Here is a 24,893-nt window from a genome sequence, read left to right on the forward strand (position 1 = left end):
GTCAAAATCAAGCACATTTCCAAGATAATTTTCAACACTCTATCCATTTAACAAAAAATTGTGCTCTTTTTACTAATACAGAACAACAGAGATACGTTCACCAGGGAATACAAGATCTCTTCCTTTTCCTCTTTACTCACCATCTCACTTGGCTGTTCATTTCTTAAGCATCTCACACTGTGTGTTTCATCAACATGAAATTCAATTTAATGCTTAAGTAGGAAATAAAAATAACCAGACATTTGTAACAAGAACAACTTTAGATTTTTCATTCTTATTTTATTCCCATTTGATTTAGTTTCAATTACTGTCTGTTTACTTTTTTAGTAGCTGATTAAATTTGGGAATGATGCTTGATAACAAATTTTGCATTCTGCTTTTCAAACATTATCCAGTGGGTTCTGCTGGTGTTTAGCATACCAGACATGTTCCAAGTAGTGTTTTCACTGACTCTCCAGCTTGGCAAAGACTTGCTTTACTAGAGGTATTACTGACATTTTCAAAATGACAGACACCAAGCAAATTAACAGGGAAGGACAATTCACAATTTTTTATAACACAGCTGGAGGCAGAAGAAAACTACTTTTTCCCCACAAGATGTACGGGGTGAGGAACTGAGATATTTTATGCCAGTCAAGTCAGCACTGAACTCTGATCAGCCCTTAAGGATTTTGTGTGTGTTGAGAGAAACACACAGACATGAATATTAATAAATAAAGTTAGTGGTTTTGTTGTTCTCAGCATAGCAGAGCATCAGTTCTAGGAAAACTTATCCAGAAGAGCAGAAACAAAATTTCACAAGACCAAAGGACTTTAATTTGTTCTACAGAATTATCTTTCTTCTGTTACGTTAGAGACAGCCTAAGTAGATCATATTTGCTCTCCTGAAGTTTTGAAATGTGCCTATCAAAACCCATTACTACAGCAGCAGCCATTCCTACTAGAAGCCATTAGCCAGCAGGAAATAACAAAACTGTTCAGACACAAGCAAAAAAATAGAGCAAAAATTAGAAATGTGGAGAGACAAGAAAAGGCTAAAAATATCAACGAGCAAGTTTCCAGATATAACCAAAAAATACAGACACAGAAAACATCCATTTTCCAGCAAATGCTGGTTCTACATAGGCAATGGTCACTAATTAAAAGCAAAATATATTACACGATACATGAACAGAGTAAACTCTCAGAACGTGGCTGAAAAAGCTAAGAATGCTTTTGAAGACCAAAGACCTACCCTTTCTGTGCTAACAGAGGCAGATCTGCTTCTCCCAGGCTAACAGTTACACAGGATGAAGAACTATCTTAGCTCTGTAAAGGATTCACCATTTTTCATATCGTTTTCACTTTATGTTTATGACACGATTTATTTTGACCCACCAGGTTAGCCTTTCAGAAATATTTAACTGTATTACAGAGAAGAAAGAGAAGCCTTTTAGTTTGGATGACAAGAGTAGCCCAGTCAGCATCTTCAAGATAACAGAGATCAAACTATTCTGTTTGGAGTGTGGGCGAAGACATCTAGAAAAGTCATTAGAAAAGATTTAGGCCTACCCAGCCCGTGAATCGTTCCCACTGCTGATCTTAAATGGTACAAGCTGATGGGAGTTTCAACCACTTACTGTGATCTCTATGCTCCAAATTACTGACTGAAGAAAAAGTGCCTGTGGGTGTCTCTGACACAGAAGAAAAGGGTGATGATATGGCTAAAGAGCAGACAGGAACAGGATGCTGCATCTCTTTAATGACTCATTCATTTGGCTGGACCTTATTAATTTGTAGGTCTTCAAAATTAAATGCTGTCAATTTTAAAAGGCCACAGAACATGCAATAATCAGTTTTATCAAGAAAGATTTTTAATGAGCAGCAACAGCTAATATTTATAAGCAATTCAAGTGTTCAACGAATAACCTCAGGAATACAAAGTCATTTCTTCTGTTACTAAATACATGTGCTTTGTCTTTTCCTGTTTGTGATTTTTGCAAATTTTTTCCCTGTATTCCTTTTGGCCACTTAGTACATGTGACAGGGACCTGCTCTGTGTCAGGTTCCATAACCCAATGCAGTTATTACATTGCACATCCAGGTCCCAGAAACCACTAAATTCCTACAGCTGCAGCTAGAGGGAGGAGACTGGGGAGAGTAGTTTGCAGAAAGAAAATCTCATGCCCTGAGAAACAGCACAAAACCATCCTGACCATTTCCATTAGGATGCCAGGAGATTCTGCATTCAGAACTGTCCTAGCCAGACAGGGATGTCTAGACATGTCATGTAGCTACTACAGACATGAAGCTTCACCTGTACCCTGGTTGCTGGTGCTGCCAGGCTACTGCTGAAACTACAAAGAAAAGAGTTTATGTCCAATAGGCTACACTGCCCTTCTGCTACAGAAACATCTGCAAACATTTCCCACCTTTATAAGCAAAAATACCCAAAATAATGATTCAAAATTCTTCAGTTCTGAATAACAACAACCATTAACTCCTAGAAGCAAGAAATCCAGGGCCAGCAGTCTGGGTAGGGTTACTCAAGTCTTCTGATATTTAAACAAAAAATGGGCTGGCAACTCAGCTACATGTTGAAGATACCTAATTTGAATTAATAAATTCACTCACCTTCTTCCTCTAGTAGGAAATGCATAAGTAGTTAATGTAAAAAAGCTTTCATGAAAGAGGAATATATGAGAAACTCCTCCTGATGTACTAGGAAATGCAGAGCCAAACTTGGAAAACCACTGTTTAGAAGGAAGGCATAATCAAGAACAAGTGCTACCAAGACCACATAGGAAAAATAGGAACTTCATAGCCAGTTAAGGAGGTTCACAGAGTGTGCAATCTGAATTTTACACCTAAAGGACCAAGGAGCTAAAGCAGATGAAAGACAGAGTCAGAGAAAGCAGTTACACAGAACATGACTGAAGTACAGATCTTCAGAAAAGTCACAGGAATCTGCTAACCACTGAACTTGAAATCAGCAAAAGGAAACTCTGAAGGACTTTTGAATTATTAGAAATCAGTGATCAAAAATCATCACCAATTACTTTGGACTGCTATGTCAGCAGAGTTAATGCTGACATATATCAAGACAGGAATACTGCAAGAGTGAAGAGACAACATTAATATCATATTGTGGCATTCATGAAGCCATAATTAAAAGGTAGCATCTTGTCTTAGCATCCAAATTTCAGAAAATGTAAGGAAAAATAAAATGAAGAAGTCAAAAACAGCTACAGGAATGAGTTAAAGGTTGGGAGAGAATGATAATCTGATTTATTAAAAAATAAAATAACAATCAATTATTTTCATAAATACTTTCCTGCCAGACAGACTTTTATTACTGGTTGCCTTTATCCAACAAAAGCGCCTGAGTCATTTCAATTATTAGAAATTGAAGTTACATAAGCTCAAAATGTAATTAAGTTCATTACTTTTTCCAGTTAAAGTGACAGACTTTTGAAACAACCTGTTGCCTCCTGTGGTTGGCAAGAGATGACTGTAAGAAATTCAACCATGTCCCAGTATGTTTATAGAAACCTTATTGAAACTGAATGAGTAATTACAAACATGCTGTAGAGACAAATGACATTTTTTTTAACTGAAGTGATACAAAAACAGTGGTTCCTCTCAGTCCTAAGTTGACAAAGCTGTTTTAAAAGTTTCAAAATTCAGTGCATCAAGGCAACTTCACTGATTTCAGGTAATTTATCCAAGACTTGCTTCAATACACCTGGCATGAAGCACTGGCACAGTGACTCTGCGTAACACATCACAGCTGACAACACCCAGTTCAATCCGAAGTAAATGTATTTGGGAAGTTTTAAGGAAAAGTGATACCTAGGCATGTTATATTGTTGAATATTGCCTCAGAAGGGTGTTAAGCAAAATCATTTGGTATTATGCCATCTGCTATTTTCAGTGATACTTTTTAAGTGTTGCAAGGTGTAACAGACATATCAGTGACAGGTCAATCAAAAAAATAATTACAATTGGTTCAAGTAACCCACCTGCTTAGGGAAGCATCCTGTCTAAATACTGGAGCATTATGGATCTGCAAGTGCAGTTCACTTCAAATTTCCATTTCTTTTACTTTTTTGTATCAGTTACAGATATCCAAACACAATATTTGCATGTAATTCACATTTTAATTTCTCAAGAGCAGCAAAAAGCAGAAGTAAAATATCAATGCATATAGAGCTTATGAAAACCACTTCCTATTTTACTAAAGGCTACATTCAAGGATACCAATCAATTTTTAAATTTTTTTCTTTCTAAGTTTTGATGCACTTAAAAGTCAAAATACATAAAAAACCCAAAAAGTAAACATTGCAGTCACCTGGAAGACTGGTAGATAACATAATCTTTGATTATAATGCCACAAAAAATATCAAATAGTGAAGTAGAGATATTACATCATGACTGAATTCAGCCAGGGTGAAGCACATTCTGGGATGTGTGCCCATTCCTGGTGTATACATTTTGTGACAGATCAGTGGTACACTAGAGTAAATCCAGAGAAAGACCCATAAAAATGAGCTGAACACCAGATAATGGGTTTTACAAGAAGACTTACTTCATGATACAAAAAAAGGCTAAATAGTTTAGATTGAAACACATTTTCACAAACAAGGCAGACTTCATTTGATTACCAAATATCTATAGCAGAAGTTAGCCAATAGTAAAGGAGATACGGGACAAGAGACTTATTTTTGCTGAAAAATGTACCATGCCACCAAACAGTTCATTTTCCATTTGAAATCTAAAAACAAAAGGGGATCTCGCTCTCAGGAACATGGTGAGACTCTTGGGTCCTTTTATTTAATGAGAAATTATTGAAAGCTATTTTCAAGCTTTTTTTTTTTCTTTTATCCTTCTACCTTCAGTCTCCCATCTTGGCGGCCTTTGGGTTTCTTAAAATATAGAAATATCTCAGGCTGAACAGTATTTTTTGCAAGATCTGGTATTAGCTGATTCCAAGGGATTCCTTGCTGAAAATTTGGACTCGATGATCCTTGTGGGTCCCCTCCAACTCAGTATATTCTGTGATTCTGTGAACCTGTGCTGCAGAAGTGGGTTTTGGTTTTTGCCTTCTTTTCCCAGGAAATTACTGCACAGAACTGTTTCACAAAAGATGTAACAAAAAAAGCCTGGGGTAGTCTCTTTCAGTAGTAACATAAGATGAGAATGCTTCTTGTTCAGGCCCTCTGCCTGCTACCACTCAATGATTTTTAATTCTCTCAGTAATTCAGCTGGTGCCTTTGATTTCTGTTTGCTTCACCTTGAAATACTTACAGTCTTTGTGTTCTGCAAAGATAGGAGATTGTGAAAGAGCAGCTCCAGTCTATTACAATAATACAGTGAACACAACCATGAAAACTTTCCTGAGAGCAAGAGAAAAACAATCTGAAATAAAAGTAACAGCAGACTGATGGAATATGGCTATTCCTTCCGTAAAAATGGATGGCAGAATCCCTTAGAGTTTTTTGACTGAAAAATGTAAGTCTGCTTTTAATGTTCATGATAGTTAAGGCTAGTTGTGACTAGGGTGACAATGAGAATCATTCCTCCTAAGAAATAAATCAGCATCACTATTCATTTAAGAAAAAAAAAAAAAAGAGATAGAAATAAATTATTTTAGAAGCCAAAAAGAGACACATAAAATCAGATATTTTTCTTGCCCTTAAGAAACCTTAATGAAAAATGAATCTTTATCCAATGGCAAGATAACTGATCTTAATCAGAACAAGCTGTGGATGCAGAGGGCAATAGATCTTATCTGTGTTAACCACACAGTAAATATTCTTCTTTCTTTTTTCAGCAAGGAATCCCTTGGAATCAGCTAATACCAGACTTTGCAAAAAGTACTGTTCAGCCTGAAATATTTCTGTATTTTAAGAAACCTGAAGACTGCCAAGATGGGAGACTAGAAGGATAAAAGAAAAAAAATGCTTGAAAATAGCTTTCAATAATTTCTAATTAAATAAAAATTGATGTTTTAAAATATACTCTATATTGTGTGACAAAGAAATCAGGATTCCTAGGTTCCACAAGTCTTACATTAAAAAGCACTTTTTTCCAATATCACCTCACTATACCCATTAGAGCTGCCTGTGAATTGAGGTGCAACTAAAGTAGAGAAGTGCAATAAGCATCTTTCTCAGAGAATGCAATGGAAATCGTCCTGTATTTCATTAAATTTATATTCATCATGGTTCTAACAACAAAGCTGTGATACACATCTTTCTGTGTACATAGAAAGATGTACGCATTTTTACTGAGCAATGGTAGAGACAGTGACCCACATCAGTAAGAAAATTCTAGTATTTCTTTCTGGTCTATTAAAACTAATAATCAGTTCTACTATTGTGACAATGCTGACAAGTCAAAAAATGTGACTTTTACTCAGTAGGGAAAATATCATTTTTGCCAGAGAAGAGAGACTGCAGAGATTCCCAGTAGATAACAAATCGACAGGGCTCAACCCATCTCTGAATTCCGCAAACATCTGTTACTGTCCCTTCCCACCATGAAACAAACTCTAAACATGGTTTTCCTTTCCTGAAGAGTCTCACCAAGCCCACTAGATGATATATAAGCACTCTTAGCATACTTTGTATGCCTTGATCAGTCTTCAAATAAAAATGGCTTGCTTTGTGTCTGCCAGACATAATTAAATTACTTAGTGTCCAACTACTGAGACAAATGCTGACACATCCATTTGATTACCACAGACAAGGCTATGCCACCCATTGTGGTATTCTCCTCAGGTATTTTTCTCTTGATATTGTTCATACTGTTTGGACATTACTTATGAGGTGTGGTGTCCTGCATGTATTTATGCAATACTCAGGAAATCACGTCTTCAGCACGACCAGGAACAACTCACCTGCCTGTACCTCACCAGGCAGCATAAAGAGCTGTTTAAATTTGTGTAAACTGCTCCAAATTTTGTGCTACCTATCTTTTTTTGGTACTGCTGCTAACTGAGCCAGGCAAATGAAAGTTGTCTTATGTCACTTATGTCAACTTTTGTCACTTATATCCTTATTAAAATGTGAAAATACCTTTGCTTATCAAACAATCCTTTTCAGTATTACAAGTCTCCTCCTGGAGGCATATAAAAAATTCAGTACAAGGACGGGTAACCCACAAATCCAAAGAGATGCTCTTGTAGACTTTTCTGATTGAAGACACAGTTTACAGTGTGCTGACCCCATTTCTTCGGTCACTCACAAGCCAGACTTCATATCAGGAATGCACTTAAGCTTGTGCTGAAAATTAAGGTGGCATTTCAGTACCATTGAAGTCCTTCTGTCCTGTTCCTAATGTGTTTCTGATCATGAAATCATATAACAGCTTTGGGCTGGAAGGAACCTTAAAGATCATCTTGTTCCAAGCCTGCTGCCATAGGCAGGGACACCTTTCACTAGATCAGGTTGATCAGAGCCTCATTCAACTTGGCCTTGAACATTTCCAGAGATGGGACATCCACAACTTCTCTGGGAAGAAGAGGTCTGATCTAGGACCTTGAACCAATATGAGAAAAGATTCAAGGTCAGAGTCTTCATCCTAATTGTTGGCTCCTTTATTGCTGATTCTCATATTGTTGTTTGCACTGTTATACTGAAACAAGGCTTTCAAGCCTTTTTTCCTAACATTGTGGGATTTTTTAAAATAAGATCATTAAGGTCTAACTACCCTACAGCCACTCAAGACAACACAGATAACTGTAATTAAATTCCTAAGAAAAGCAATTCCTTAATTTTTCACTACATTCTTAGGAAAAGAATATTTAGACTGCTCAACACCTGTCACAAAGGAACTGAACTTTCAAAGTCCCTAAGAGATGAGCTCTGCTTCCAAAAACAGTTTGTGTATTTATAGTCATGCTTCCTGACCTCCTTTTCTTATTTTCTGGGGGAAATACAAAAACCGAAAAAAGAAAATTTTTTTTAAAAAGTAATTTAATTATAGTAATGGTTCATAAATAAAAATTCCATCTTGGTACAGTCAACCATACAGGGTAAGCCCTGGTAGCCTTTTCACAGACTACATGGACGTATTGGTTTGCTTACCTTTCACTACTGGTATTGCTACCTACTGATTAATTGACAAATACTGTAGGCAAAGTGCATAAAAATACTTGGGAAAAGCAAGTTCAAAACAACACCTGGGACATTAAAACACTGGACTGGAAATTGTTAAGATACATACCTGCAGTTAATACTCAATGTTAAACAGTACTGTATTGTTCAAATTATTCGTAAGTTTGGTCCTGCAGCAGACCTGGGTGCAAAGAAAGTTCAGGAAATCCTTCCCCCTAATTTTAGCAGTAACACACACAAAACCTCAGAGAAAGATGCTCCTCCTTAAAGTAATTTAGTTTCAGGTAGAGAAATGAATTTAATTCTTATTTCTGAATTAGATCCTTGGTATCTATACAATACACTAACATAGCTGGACAAACATAAACCTGATTTTGTCTCATATAAAGAAGCCAGAGAACATTAATTTTGAGATCTTGAGTTCGGATGGGTAGAAGCTAGAGCGTAGAAAATATGCAAAATATCACGACAACAGAAATTAGGTAGTAGGCACAAATAAAAAACAGCAAAGAAGGGAAGGAGCAATAATGTTAAAAACCTCTGAGTCACGCTGTGAGACTTTTGGGGAAACTAAACACCTTACACATGCCAGTTGCTAGACCAATGCCTTAGGGTGAAATTGCTCAGGAACACAAGGCTTGGTGATTAATTCAGTCTAACTCAGAAGCAATTCCTTGGAATCTGTGCAGTCACATTCAAGTAAACCCTGTGTAAGCAAGGGGAAAACATAACCCTTTGTCAGCCTATCAGTATTAATCTTCCAGTATTCTATAATTCCTCCTGTCAAGGTAAGAGTGAAATGTGAAACAAGCAGAAAGATGCTCCCTGCCACACAGTTCAGTTGGGTTCTTTCTTAGAATGCCTGATTCTCAAATCAAGTGTTTCTCATTCCATTCAGGTATGCAATTATGTATCCATTACCAACTGCAGCAGTAAAACAAATCTCAAGATTTGTGTCCACTGCTGAAGTCCTGAATTAAAAGTAGGTCCAGCCTTTTCACTTTGGGCAAACTGGACACCCTGACCCTGATTTGACTTTTTACCAGACAGCACCAGCAAGAACACTTAAAATACAAAGGGGGGAAAAAAAGAAGAAAAAAAGAGCTACTTCAGGGGTTTTATCTTCTTCATTAAATGGAAGGAAATAGATCATATACAAAATGCATGAACTGGGAGCGACAGAGATGAATAATGCATCTGTTACTAGTTTGCATAATGGAGTTATTTGATCTACTTTGACTTCTCAGGCAGAGCAAAACCAAAACATAATGGTTTTCCCACCTTCTTCAAAAAAGTCCTCAGGAACTCCTGTCCTTTGAAACGCCATAGGATGCTATAGAATACTAATGAACTTCCAGCCATTTTAGGTACACCTGTAAAATAGCGCAGGTGATTTTGCCCCCTTGATACCAATGACTGGACACCTCTGCCTGATTTAATGAGTGAAGCTCAAGCACTCATGAGGAGATGGCAGATAAGTGTCCATTTATGCTCAGATGGCAAGAGAGAATTTGCAAAGGGGAAGGAAGCACAAAGGTATTTCAGAGAGGTTATTTTAATGGGTTCATGGTCTTTTTACCCATAAACAACACATACTTTTGTGAACTTTTAATACAGTAATTTCTCTCCAAATAAGCATTTTAGAAAGCTCTGGAAACTTCTACATGCTTTCAAATGTCTTTGTCACTACTTTACGAATTCAAAGGCTGTTTGATAATGTTCAGTCATTTGAGCAGCAAAGTTCTGTAATGAAAAGTTCAGTCCTAAACTGAAGTCAAGGGCAGCACTCTCCAATGAGGAAAAACTAAACACCTGCCCAGACCAGCTTCTGTTGACTCTGCATGTAATAGCCATACCTGTGCAGGTACACACAGTACTAGAGCTGCACACACCTGCACACCCCCCCCACACACACACCTTTTTTTATTTCTTTTTTAATATTTTAAAATACCCTTGAAAGGATGACATTCACCTCAAAACCAAAAGACACACTTCCTCTGTGGCTCCTCTGCAGTAATTTTCTGCTAGGATATTCTGCAGTAGGAAAGGAATTTTCTGCTTCTCAACTGAAGCCACTCCACTGCCATAAAAAATTACAGCCAAACATCAGTGACAAAGACGTAAACCAAGACATAACTCTTCAACCATAGCATATTTTTTTCCCTCATTTCATCCCAAAACCTAAGTTATTAGTTGTCAGATTTCTGTGGTCCTTCAAACAGTGCTTAAGGTCAGTATAGAACTCAGAAGGTTTGGTCCAGCAGCTGAGCAGGGCTGCCTGGCCTGCCCAGATTGTTACAGTGGCTCTCATGTAGGTTTTTGGGGTGTGGGCACATGGTATAGTTGAGAACCCTGAGATCACATGTGGACAAACTAACTTTACAGGTACTCATCACCATCTCAATTTCTGTGCTTCATCTGAAAATTGCTTATGAATCCTTGTCTCCTGTAATGGCAGAACTATATTTATTGGGTAAAAAAAGTCTTATTACAGAACTATTTCAGCAGTACTTTCATTCTAGCTAATCTAAAATTACCATTAAACCCAGGGATTTACCAATAGAAAAATACTGCCTGATAGAAATTTATATACAAGTCTAAATTTTGAGTCTAAAACATAAGTTAGTTTTAACTTGCATATAATAGCTTTCTACAGAGTGCTCTACTGAATAAAAGTGGTTCGCTTATCTTAATAAAAACAATTACATTACTAGGACTGCATTTTTCTCAGTTTACATATTTGAAACTTAATAAAATGGCTTTTTTCCCATCTGATTTATTTAGTTAATATTGTCACTAGGCTCTCTAAAATAATTTCATCTAGAAGTAAGAGGCTCCTGTTATTTATCTTTCATTATACTAATTTTTTTTTCCTCTAAGAACCCTGCTGATCTCTTTCCCTCATTACTTCTTATACATGAAAGCACCTTTTACTTACTGTTGTAAATTTTAAGTTCTAGGGGTTTTTTCCCTAAGAAAGGATCTTCTCATTGTGACCTAGAAGATGCTGAGCTGTGTTGTACAAAGCAATAGCATGTGGCTTCTCCATCAGAATTTGCTTGGGTGTATCGACAAACTGGGCATCAGTCCTTTCAATGTACATTCAAAAATGAGCATTTTTTTTTCAGCACTCCTTCAAAATAGTGGTTTTATCTACTTCTCTTTCTCCCAAAGAATTGTTTGTCTCTGTCAGAATGCCATTAATCGAGATTTCAGTTCTGATGGTCCTGAATGTTGAGACACAATCTAATCTTCACAGGAAGAGCCCCTGCCACTGTTTCTTCAAGCAAAATGATAAAGAGAATATATTTTGTAGTGTGACACCATGTGCCAGAGTTGCTCTAGTTCTATGAAGCTGTGAAAACAAATGTTAAGAATGCTTGCCTAAAAAGTCCACTTTTACTGGGAAAAAGTGTGATGGGCTGTACATCACAGAAATAAGGAACACACACACGTTTATTGTCACGGAAGTAAATGTTCCTAAAAACAATTGTAAATCAGACTAGAAGAGGTAATCAAGTAGACTGTATTCAAGTCCAGGAAAAGGGATAGGAAGCTTGGAAAGTAACTGCTCTCTCTCATGACTTCATTGAAAATATTCATGAATACATTCAACTACTGTTAGCATTAGTTGAATTACTGTCAGCCTCTGTCCATGAAAGCTATGCCATTAACTTAGTTCTTGTATAAGGACAGTAAGCTAAAAATGAGGTTCTACTTGGCAGTCACTTTTGAAGCAATTAAATATCTTTAGGTGTTTTGACAATGCACTAACCCTCCAATACATAACCTTTTCCTGCCAGTCAGAGCACAGTTTCTTGAGTCAACTCTCACAAGATCAGTGCTAATAGCATTTTAAGGGAGAACCTACTTCATACAAGTAGAGAAAAATAGCAAAAAAAAAAAAATTTAGTCTAAGTTCACAGTTCTGACTCAGAACTTTTTCCTTACAGATGGCCACGGTGATTTGAGGTGAATGAGCAAACTCTGCAAGCTGCTTTTAAAAAGCTGAGGTGTTTATCTGTCCTGAAGAAAATGCACTCAGTTCGTGTCTGTAGCATTTCCTCTGTAAAAGCCAAACAGCCAGTATCAGGCAGGCATCCAAAATTGAGTTGTTGTTTTTCTTCTTACAGACTATTTTCAGGAAGAGATGTGACCAGTCCAGTGGTGCTCCCCAGGAGAAGCACAGGACCAAGATACCTACGATGAAATGATTCATCACTTCTGAGACTTTACAGTATATTTTAAGACAAAAGCAAGTATTAGATGATATAATCTGACCACCTACAATAACAGACCACATGAATTCAAATAAAACATCTCTGTCTGGATCCCAATGGCATGGGAATGGCCAATAAGGGTTTTCCAGGAAGGTATCTAGTCTGCATTTAAACACCAGGCAGAAAAGCAGTTGGGTCATATTTGTACTTGATTTTCCTGGTTAACAATGCAAATATCCCCAGCATCAGGATATTTGCACTGACAGTCATCAGGGCAAAATAAATAATAGGCTGTGACTCTAAAGCCTTTCAGTCAATCCAGAGAGGAGAATAGCAAAACCAGATTTAAGGCAGAGTTGCACACAGGTTAGTATTTACATCTGCGTACTTCCCAAAACAAGGAACACAATCTAAACCTGAGGCTAAGCTAAGTAGAGACTCCAATCTAAAATAAGACTGCATACTTAAGAAAAATTTATGCAGTTGTTTGGGGTTGTTTTTTTTCCAAAAAGACAACATGTGGTATGGGATTTGGTAGGGGGAGAAGGTAAAAAAAAAAGGGCCTGATTGTCTCAATTATGACATTGTATCAAAAGGCAAAAATAATTATTGGTAACATCATTTCAAAAAGAAAAAGCAGAAAAAGACCTCTTTTAACCTGCACAAAGGTACTCCAGAAGTCAGAATGAATGCCTGCCAGAAACCAGACTGATGTTAACAATTTGGATCATGTCCACAGGACTGTGTTTACTAAGAGTGTGTTGCTTGTACTGATGGTTAAATTGAACATAAAGATCAATAGTACCTGGAAACGTGATAGAGAGAATGACCCCCTGAATGGAGGGAAGAACATATCCCACCTGCCTTCATTCTCCCTCCAGGATCTAAAATGTCTCTCTACAGAGGATGCCCTCAAAAATGCTGGTCTCAGAACAGAGCACAACTGGAGCTCTGAGGGCCAACACAACAGGTCAGCAGCTCCACTCCTCTCTGCCAAGATCACAGGTTACACTGCCTCTGTTCTTCAGGACCAAACAAGGATTCAAATGACATTAGTGAGAAATGCCTGCATGCTACAGACTGGAAGACCAATTCCTAAGGTAAAGCTATTTCTATAAACTCACACAGCTATGGATGGTCTGAATGGATAATTACAAACATTCTCACACTTGCAACCCAAAATTATTTGGGACTTAAGGCAAGAAATAATATGGAAAAAAAACCCTCACAAAACACAAGGACTGTTCTTTGTAACAGTGTTTATATCTTTGGAGAAAACAAATGGAGTGGAGCAAGAGCACAGTCAAATGCTTGATGCTTACAATGGACAAGTGAGGTATTCTTTCATTATAATAAGTTAATGGCAACAATGGTATTATTTTATGTGACTCTTACTAAAAAGGTAAGTATACAGCTGAATATAGAATTCATGCTTTTTAAGCCGTCCTCTTCTTCCATCACTCTTTCCTTGATAGGACTTTCAAGGTTGTAGCCCCAGTTTATGGGGACAGCTGCTGTGGCCCCAGGGTCCCAGTGACATACTCAGTGCTTTCCATACACACCAGCTTCCCTTTCTTTCCCACATCTGTGACACATGGCAGTCATTTCTCGTGTTCACACGTACAAATTCAAACACAGAATTAACGTAAAGCCTACGGAAAATTCAGTGAGAAGTAGACTTCAAAGTTGATGCATCTCTATTACATGTATTTCAACATTTTCACCATTTGGCAGTGTTACAAAGACACACAAATAGGGGAAACACTTAAACGTGCTGCAGTATAACACAATGACAAAGATGCAAAATATCTCTCCATATAATCATGTAATCACCAAAGAAAATATGTTAGGTTACACTTGTAACAAAAATGACTGCTATAATGTACCATTTTTTTAAACAATGTTAGAAAGCAGTTAGAATAATCTTCTTATGCATAATTAAAAGCAACTCTCAATCACCTATGGATATGAAACATAACTGAAATGTGCATTAAACATGCAAAAATATTTCTTCCTTAAGTAGCTTACTGAATAATATTTCATGAGAATTTGCTTTTTATAGTTCACACTCTGTGTAGCAATAAAATGGTCCCTTAGAAAGCAATCATCATTATGGAGTTGTATCCTGAAAGAAAACTCAAATTTAAAAATTAAAGTTTATTCTACTACCAAGAAGTTTATTCTACTACCCAGTCTTTCACAAAAATATTCCAGAATATTCATATCAGGATGATGGCAGCATTTTATTTAGACATTTATTTCAAACAAGCATCATATATTAATTATTCATACAAAAATTCTGTATACCTAAGCTACCAAGAAATGCCTCTTCAGCCAGTGTCATGCAGTATTTACTTTGAAGGGCAGTGGAACAATATTAATTATGGAGTTTAAGCTCTACAGGGCAAACATTTGCTCTCACATGCTTAAAACCAATTTGTGCCATGTCTTGTACATATTGGAAGGTAATGATGTTTCATCACGTCTGGTAAAAGTTCACAAGTTCTAGAGTGCTGCTTTATTTGACTTCCTTTCTTGGAAGAGAGACAAGCTGCTTCAGCTGAACTGAAATAACCCAATGAATATCCAACAGCATAAGATAGATATGATTAGCAATAGAACTGGACAAATGGTATCAAAAGTTTCTAAACTTTTCAAGAGGGAAAAAAAAGACATGCATTTGGTGTGGCTTTGATGTTTAGATAGGTTTCTAGAAATGCTCAAAATGTATCACAAAGCCTTCTGCTGTTACCATACAACAGGACACTCTCAAAGTGTCTTTTTTTCACTTTATGCCCATAAGAAAGGATTAAGACATTAATTTAATCACAATTTTTGATCAAGTTTTATCAGTCTTTCAAATTATACAATTTCCTAAAGAATCTACCTGAAGTGCATGTTTTCATATTTCAAAATTAACACTTTTTAAACATGTTAATTCAGGAAATTGCACTGCTGGTGTTCCTTCACTGCATTTTAGGATGAAAACGAGTATCAAAGTGTCTTAATTTCAAAAGAGCCCATAACAATTTACTAAAAATCCCTAGCAATTCTCTAACTCTATGACAGTATTCGATACATTGTAGTTTATTTGGAAAACTCACATTTTATAATGCAGCATTTGTCATCCAATTAAATGCATCACCAAATCTGTATTTTAGATCTTTTCTCCACTCAAAGATTTAACCATTAGATACTTAGATAATATATATGAAGGGATAAAGGTGTTTCAAACCTTGTGCAAGTAGGAAGCCAGTACAATTCAAAATTTAGTGTTTTCTCTACTAAATCAACTTTCCTAGAAGTTCTGAAAGCAAGTAAGTTGAGATGGTTACAGCTATCATCTTAAAAAAAACCAAGAATCTGGATATACTGACTCCCTTTCTTCTATTGTAGTAGAAGGAAAGTGTTGAACTTGTTCTAGAAGAAGTGTCTAAAGCAAAAGACTTCTCAAGAAACTTACACACACATCTTCACACACTTATTAGAAGTTTAAAAGAAAAAAGTGATGAGCAAAAGCAGTTGGCCATGGAAGAGAGTTTTGACATAAGTATAAATAAAGCAGTGCAGAAATGCAAAGCTCAAAAGGGATGCCATATTTTCTGGACATAAATCAGACAGGAAAACTGAATCATGCAAAGAATGAAAGAGCAGCTGACCAGAGAATCACAGAGCAGCTGAGCCTGGAAGGCACCTCTGAAAACCAGCCAGTCCCAAGCTCTACTCAGAGCAGGCTCAGCTAAACCAAGTTGCCCAAGGCCACATATATCCAGGTTCTGAACATCACCAGTGGTGGACACTCCATCTCAACTGTGGACAACCTGTTCTGGTGCCTGACTACTCTCACAGTGTAATCAAAAAATGGGGGTTTTATATTGCTTCAGTCTGAAGCACTACATCTTGCTCTGTCACTGACTACCCCTGAGAAGAGTCTGTCTACCTCCTTTACACCTTTCCATCAGGTATTTACACACAGAGAAAATCCCCAAAACTTTCTCTTCTCCAGGCTGTACAGTCCCAGCTTGGTCAGCCTCTCCTCATTCAACAGATGCTCCAAACACTTCATGATTGTGGTGGCCCCCCTGCAGAGCATCCAGGTCTCATGAACTGAGGAGCCCAGAAGTGGACACAGCCCTGCAGAGGAGGCCTTGACCAGCTGGCAAAGCTCTGCCTAATGCAGCCCCTGAGGCTGTTGGCCTCAAGAGCACACTGCTGGTTCATGGTCAACGTAGTGTCCTGCCAGGACCCCCTGAGACTTTTTCATAAAGCTGCTTCCGAGCTGCTCAGCCCTACAGCCTGTCCTGGTGCATGGGGTGAGGTGCAAGACAAGGACCAGTATCCCCCCAGCCTCTGTAACATCTCAGCACAAAGCTGCTCTGGCAGAATGCTTCTGTGCAAAGGACCAAGCACTTCACAGCTCCAAGTACAGGTATAGATAGACATTCAAACACATGCATTTATATGATGTTCACAAACAGGTTAGCTGTAAATAAACATTACTATAAAACATACAAAAATATTTGAGGGTTGCAAATATTTCAATTTATTAGCTATAGAGAAAGTTCAATTTGTTTCTCAGGTCAAGCCAATGTAGTTAGTTTTATTTTAAAATGTAATGGTAAGACTATAACTGGTTAAGATGAAAGATATGGGACTCACTTTGCTTAAATTAGAATGCATGGTTATACCACTTCAGGAATACTTTTTTCCCCTAGCCAACTGTATTTGAAAGACAAAAAATCATTAGAATGTTTAGATGGGATTGGTGGTGAAAAATAGTAGCTATTACATTCTGACAAAAAAAAGTAGAGCTTAGTAAGCAAATCATACTACTTCTTTCACGAAAGTAAATGAAAACTGGTTGCCTTGAGAATAATTATGGTAAATCTGGGGACCAAATTTAACTTCAGAGCGATTCTGATCCTGCACCAAGAAATAAACAGCTCAGTATAACAAATATTAAATTGTCTGATTGGCCTCTAAGCAGTATCTACTTTCGCTCACCAATAATCAAAGACAATAAATATCTTATTTATCTCAAGAAGTTTATCCGCATAAGATGTTGGGAAGAAGTGTTTTTCTTTTCATTGACAGAAAGAATAAAACCTTTATAGGAGATGAATAAAGATACAGAAATGCAGTAGGATGAAGCTCAGCAATGGCTTATGGAATAGCCAAAACACAGAAAGGCAGTAATACTCAAAAAGCTGAAGACCAAAATTCAAATGTACCATCATTCCCATGTTGGTACTGATGCTTAGTACATTCACGATCTCAAACAGGAAAGGGCAGGAAAGTATTAAAGAAACACAAAAGATGATGCTAAGTAGGTTAGTAAAGACTAAGAAATTTCCAGGAGACCAGTCCCTGATAGCCATCAGTACTGGCAAATGCAAACCAGAAGAAAAAAATCATATGAATTACTGAGATTTTAAAAAAAACATAGATAACCCAAAAGCAGTCATTTTTCATTTCCAAAGAACATTTACCTCCTACCAGAAGCCACCAACAAAAATGACCGTATTTGAATGTCTAGTGCTATAAAATTGAGCTTAAAAATAAATCTAAATTAGGTTTTTTCCATTAAGATTATAACTATGATTCAGTACATTGTTTTGAATATAAAGATTCAGCAGCAATTGTCTCCAGTTTTTCATCACAAGATCTTTAATATGTTTCCAAGCTAATTTTAATTTATTATAGAGAAAAGAATGAACTTTCTTCTCTAGATTAAATTAAACTTGCCTCTTATGTACATATCATGAAGTATTAAAAAAGCAGGAAAAACAGTTGCTACAGTTGATAAAAGCTTTTTTTAAGTAAGGTAGGCAATAAGTTTTTTCTATTGGTTAACTGTTTCTCAAGTCTTGAAAAAACCCAGGTTTTTTCCCAAGAAAAAAATCAACTGCAGTATGTATGCATGAGCAGAATTTTCCTGTTTTAACAATGAGGAAAACTGTCTGCAGTAAACTGATAGTTAACTGTGTCACTCAAGAACAGTCTGCACAGTTCATAGGAAGCTGAGTCCTTTGCAATGCCAGCAAGTGTAGCAACAGTGTGTTTATCTAAGAGGAGTTTGGGTGACTTCGTTTTTGACCAAAATTCTACCACAAGTCAAGATCACTAAGAAAACTACGAAGCTCATCAGATGCAGGTTTCAAAAATATATCAGGTTGCTTAAGTCTTGCTGGAAGTATCTGAAGCATGGTGTGAGTACATGCTGTGAGGCACTCCAAAATCCCATTCTGAAGATGATCCAGCCTGAGCCCTGGCTGGAGCACATCAGGACTCTCAGCTCATATGCTTGGCACACCTTTCTGCAGAAATCAAACTGTGGAAAAGGTAATTCACACACCCGGCAATCACTGCTCAATTCCAGTCTATCAGTTTAGAGATAATAATTTTGTCTGTGGGTAAGCTAGAAGATGGGGGTAATAGTATTTATATTACCTCACATGATATGGGAGTTCTTGGCACCTTCCAAGATAAGCCTGTCAGATCCCTCACAGAATGGGCCAGACCAGATGCTTTGAAATCAAAATGCTGTGTATTTATCTGATTGCATATATCTAATTGTGCTTAATGCTACTAGAGGCATTTTTCAGATACTGTACAGTCCTCTGAATGTAGTGATAAGAAATGGTGTGGGAACCCAGAGTGCAGAGAATATGTCTCTGCCTGTTTTGAGGGGTTTCACTCCCCTGAACAACACAGCTTTTGACCTCTGTCTGTGGGAAAACCTGCCTACTATTAGAAAAGAACTAGAAACTGTACTAGTGTAAGTTAGGTGACAGACTACTATGTAAGATTGTCACAGGGTGAAAAATTTAGAGGTTTTGGGTTTGTTAATGTAGCAAACAGATAAAAGCAAAAAACATCAAAATGGATTATTGTTGTTCTCCAAACCTTCTTCTACTCCTCCATATTCTGCAGTAAAAGTAGTTTGGGATGATTGGACAAAGAATTCTGCAGTTCCTGGCTGTGTTATTAAATAATTGATAGAAAAGTAAAGATAATGTACATTTTTAGTAACCATTGGCTAATTTATCTTTAAAAAGGCCATGTAATCTTGATAATTCAGCTTTCTCCTGTATTCCCTGCTTTGTGCTATGTCTGGATCATGCTAGTGACTCTTTTTCTCTGATAAGACTTAATAAACAACTATCAAGAAGCAGCAAAGGCTGAGAGTCCCGTTTGTCTCTGGAACTCCTGGCAAGAACTTTAAAAACTCTCTCCCATCAGGAGAGGTTTGATTACAGCATGGTCAGTGTCAAAACAGGAATGAATGAATGAAGCCGTGCTCTGTTTATGCCTGGATTTGATACAGCTTCTGCCACTTCACATGTGGGAAAGGGAATTCACAGCCAGTCTGTCATGAGAATGGGGCTGCCTGGTTACAGTCCCCAGGCTCCTCACTTCAAGGTTTTCTGTGCCTCCCAATACACCCTGATCTTCCTTCTCTTGCTCCAGCCTCAGTTTCTCAATCTCTCTCCTGGAAAGAGCTCTTTCCCATTCCCCTCTCTGCAACCTCCCTCTGCTCCCACCAGGTATATTATGCCATGTTCCACCAGCCAACTAAACTTCTGGGCCTCACCACTTCCCTTCCCAAACACAATGGGAAGAAGCACCAGTTCAACTAATCAGCATTGCCTAACAGGATGCTCTACTCAGCAGAGAAAGATCCAAAAACTGCAGCCATAGACCTGAAAGAACTGGGAATGGATGCAATGCTACCATCATCTGTCATATGCAAGAAAAAACAAGTATCTCCCTGCTATTTTAATTTGACAGACAACATCATTCAGCCAACCATCTACCCCTTTTCATGTTTTAAGTCTGGAGGAGGGAAAACCGGAAGCAAATAGAATTGACCCAGATGAACTTAAATGCTCAAGTTAAGACCGCTAACTAGGATGAAAGGAATTTTTGCAAAGGTTTTCTTCTTGAAGAAAACATTGATAACCAAGATTAGCTCCTGCAAAACAGACTCATTTAAATTTTTAGTCTTAGAAGCAAAGATGCTGTAGCTAAGCAACCTGGCTTTTCCTTAAACTGAAAGTTGGTTTCCACAGCACCTTGTTTATCACTGAGAACTCTGACAAACCTCTACCTTATTTTATGTAACAGTGTCTGGGGGAGTGCCAGATTAGATTTGGTTTACTGTCATAAGGGGACTTTTCCCATGAATGCAGATGATGCAAAGTTATTTTGAAAATAGCATCCAAAATGTCCTTTGTGTCTACTGCAAGCTCTTCAAATACCCTGAGCTCTTGGAGAGAACAGATACACCTGTCTGCTTCTGAATCCAAGAAGTGCTGGCTATGTTTCCTTTACCTGCATACTGAAATGAGCCACTGCCCTTTCTGCCTTAGATTTCCCCTTCAGCCCAGGAATTGATACAGCATTTAGAATTTGTTTTCTATCACTAAAGATGTTTTAAGACAATGCTCTCTGCTCTGGTTGGGTACTTCTCTTGTCCTATCTTGGATGCAATCTGTAACTTCAAGAATGATTATTATTTCCAAATTAGAATCTAACTATAGTCCATAAACCCATTCACTCAGACTGAATCACCAAACATCTTTCCTTTCTAATTCTTCTAATTCTGACTGCACTTTTCCTAATGGATAGGACAGAAAATACATGCAAGTAATAAGCAAAATCAATGACACTGAATATGACCCACTGGGCTATAACTTCAGATGCTAATCTCTTGCCATGCTTCCCCTCCCACAGACTGTGCATATTAATAGCCTTTTCCCAGTCTGACAAGGGCACTGAAAAGCATTTGCTTGAAAAACCTGGAAAGCGTTAGGTTTTTTCCCCCCCCTCTCTCCCAACTCAGTCCCCATTACAAATCTATCTTTAATCAGCCCCCCCCACCTTGTTCAGTTGCTTGTAACCCTGCATGCAATATAATAAAATATGATGGTCCCAAATGTTTTGCTAAACAATGGAAAAAATATTTTGGCTGTACTGCTCATTTGTTTTCCCTTCTCAAATGGTTTTGTGTTTGTGCTGAATAAATACACACACAGTAGGCCTATGCATCCTTCTACAAACACAGATATGCAGACACTGTATACAGACAGCAGTGCAGCTTTCTTGTTTACTCTGCCTCCCTCATTTCCTCTAGATATTTTTGCACGCTGTCATTTGTGGAATACTGTTGAAACCCAAAGGGATCTCAGCTGAGCCAGTCTCACATTGCAAGCTGCTGGCAGGCTCATTAAGGCTGGGGGAGCAGTGTGGAGTCTGCTGCCACTGCTCACAGACTGATGCTGCTGGCTGGAAGGATTCAGCCAAGCTCAAGGGGCCACACCAGCTGATTTCTTCAGACGCTCCTCAGCCTTGACATTATTGTTGGCATCTCAACAAGGACTCTAAAGTTGTTACTAAAAGTGCCAGCAGCTGCTGTCAGCTTCTTGGAGAGGAAATCCAATATAATAAAAGTCTTCAAGGATTTCAAACAGGGTAAAAGTACATGTTTTTTTACTCCTATAACCAGCCTTGACTGTATATTGTACAATGAAATTACTGTACAATGAAATTACTTCACATTTGTTACTGGGTAACTACACTTCTTCTGTTTGTTAATTTCAGAATTGTGTGCATCATTTTATGATCTACCCAACTTCATTATTTCTAACTCTGCAGATATTACCTGTCATACTTGTTGCAGCCCCAGAGAACACATATCTCTTGCCCAATAGCTTTTGGGGAAGCTGTTGCCTATTTCAGAGTCAAGGTAAAAAAAAAAAAAAAAAAAAAAAAAAAAAGGAGATAAAAAAGATAAAAAGTCACAACTGAAATAGACATTAGTCATAGCTGTGATTTGGCTTTCCGGTGTTAAGTATCACCTAACTTCCTGCATAATTAGGCTGAGCAGTGTCCAGTTACCCTGAGGTTAAAGGAGGGCACTCTTGTTCTTCCAGTTCATCTAGGCTGCTATGAAATCAGAGATGTATGCTTACTGTCCACAAAAGAGAAGAAATTAGGTAAAAATTTCACTACAAACTAGGAATTTGGTAGTTGAATTAAAATGGGGAATCCAAAGTTCTCGGTGCTTGTTTTTGTTTTGTACTTAAGGGCACCATACATAAAGCAAGATATTTAAGAGCCACCAATCCTAAGGCAGAACACCCAAAGGACAGAAGGTAATTAAAAGGAAGATTAGTATGTCTCAGCATTTTGCCTATTTGAGTCATAATATTCTTAAATCACTCAACAACACACTATTTTCTGCCAAGCAAAGACTAGCACAACTATTCCATCATAATCAGGTTGCTCTTGATGACCTTCCAAAGACAAATCTCAGTGTCACAGCTAGCATCATCTCCTAGTGCTGCTGCATCAGACTATGTGAAGGCAACACAGTACTTTCAACAACAGTCTCAATTTTCTGGTAGAAGTTGGATGCCACCCATGCCTTCCCTTTTTTCTGTCTAGCACACACAGACCACTGGCTATATGTTTCCATTCGCTGTAATGCACCTCCATCTCCCTCATTTCAGCCAATTTTTTATTTAGAAAATAAACACTTAGAACAGCACAGAAAGTAGGAGAATTTGTCTGCTATGTGTCTAGTAGATTTTAGCCACTATAAAATTTACTGAAATATAAAACAAAGAAGCATTTTGATTAATCCGTTACTTTGGTTTTCTCCTCTTATTCTTTCATTAAGTCACTCTCTATGTTTTCAAGCATTAGGGAAGAAGGGAGTTGTATTTCTGAAGTATTTGAATATTCTGAAATATTGATCTTTATGCCTTTGGTTTAATGGTATTGGTAGCCTGGCCACATGGTATGGGCTATGCAGTAAACACTTTCAGAGCCAAATCAGAAATTCACTATGGCAAAGACTTACCAAACAGTCTGCACAAAGTCTATGCTGCAGTGCACACTCAAGTCACCTAACAAAACTAAAGCAAGCAAGGAAGGTCTAACTTAACAAGAACTGGAAATCCAGAGATCTCCATTCTCTTCCTACTCTGCTAGAGACAGACTTTGTAAATGGGGGCAGAGCACTCCACCATCAGCAGGTGTTTTTTTAACTGCTCCTAGGTATGTAAAAGAGAGCACAGGAAATATGATTTCATTAGCATTTATAAGCAAAACTGTGTGGAAAACATTGTTGCACAACTATATAAGTTATCCCTATTCTACACAGTGGATTCCAAAGGAACAAGTATGAAAAGCAGCACGTGGGAACTTCTCCTGGGTTCAGCTGTGGTAGTTTCTTCTCAGTTGCTGGTACAGTGGTGTGTTTTGGATTCTCTATGAGAGTAACGTTGACAGCAACAGCCAAAACATCAGTGTGTCAAGCAATGCTTACATTAAGTCAAGGACTTTTCAGTTTCCCATGCTCTGCCACTGAGGAGGTGCACAAGAAGCAAGCAGAGCCAGGACAGCTGACCTGAGCCAGCCAAAGGGATATTCCACAACATGAAACATCATGCTCAGTATATAAGCTGGGAAGAGCTGGGCAGGAGGGGTCACTTGTGGTGGGGAACAGGACAGGCATCGATCAGCAGGTGGTATTGTGCATCACTGGTTGTTCTTGGGTTTCATTTTCCTTTTTTATTTCTCCATCATTTTAGTAATAGTATATTTTATTGTCATTGTTATTATATTTTATTTTGTTTCCATTATTAAACTGTTCTTATCTCAACCAACCAGTTTTATCTTCTTCCCCCAGTTCTCCTCCCCATGGCAGTGAGGGCAGGAGAAATGAGTGAATGACTGCATGGTACTTAGTTGCCAACTGGGGCTAAACCACAAGAGACCTAAGACTGGGTTTTTTTCCCTTTTATTCTTGGCTGCAGAAACACAACTTACAATCCCACCCCTCTGCTGAAATATTTTGCTCATAAGACATTAGGAGAAGGAGGAGCACTTGTCAAAGTATATAATCACATTTGGGATAACTAGAATATATTAAAAAACAAGCTTTACCAGATCACATGGGAAACAATATTTTCTTCCAGGAAGAAACATGAGCTATTTAAAAAGTATTCCCTCAAATTCAGAAGTCAAAAAGTACTTGACAAAGAAAAACATTTTTCCACATGCAGAAATATTTAGTCATAAATCAGTCTTTGATAAAAGACTTCATTTCTCATTTCAAGAAAAAAAAATCAAAGTAAAAATACAAAAAAAAAGTTTACAAAAATTCTGAGTTCTTCTTGCTCAAATATGTTATCAGCTGAATTCATCAAAACCAACTGTTTTCCTAAATTTAGACTTGGCTTTGATAAATTGGCATTTTACAGCAAATTAGGCAAACATCTCCCAACTTCTGGTAGACAAACGTCAACTTTCCCCACATTTTAATTGTCCTTTCCAAAAGCACAAAAGTGCACAAGGTGCTTACTCTCACAGAAAACAAATGGGTGCCTTGGAAATCACCTTTACATGGCAGAATTAAAAGAAAAATCAAAATGTATTTTGTTTTAAAGTTTCACTGAACACATATGACTTCCCAGGCAGAATGATCTATGATTCGCTGACAGATGGAACCAGACGCAGACCTTCAGAAGAAAGGGGAAGCAGGAAGGAGCTGAGCACAAACATT

General features: G+C 37.6%; 1 protein-coding gene across 1 annotated transcript in view; it reads right to left on the minus strand.

The window, feature by feature from the left end:
- The window catches only part of GPR158 (G protein-coupled receptor 158), a gene marked incomplete at both ends in the record, with an annotated part of 187,253 nt that overhangs the window by 145,894 nt on the left and 16,466 nt on the right, over positions 1 to 24,893 (minus strand). The gene's annotated exons all lie outside the window — the stretch shown is intronic.

Source organism: Coloeus monedula (genome assembly GCF_965178545.1).
Source record: "Coloeus monedula genome assembly, chromosome: 1".
Lineage (NCBI taxonomy): Eukaryota > Metazoa > Chordata > Aves > Passeriformes > Corvidae > Coloeus > Coloeus monedula.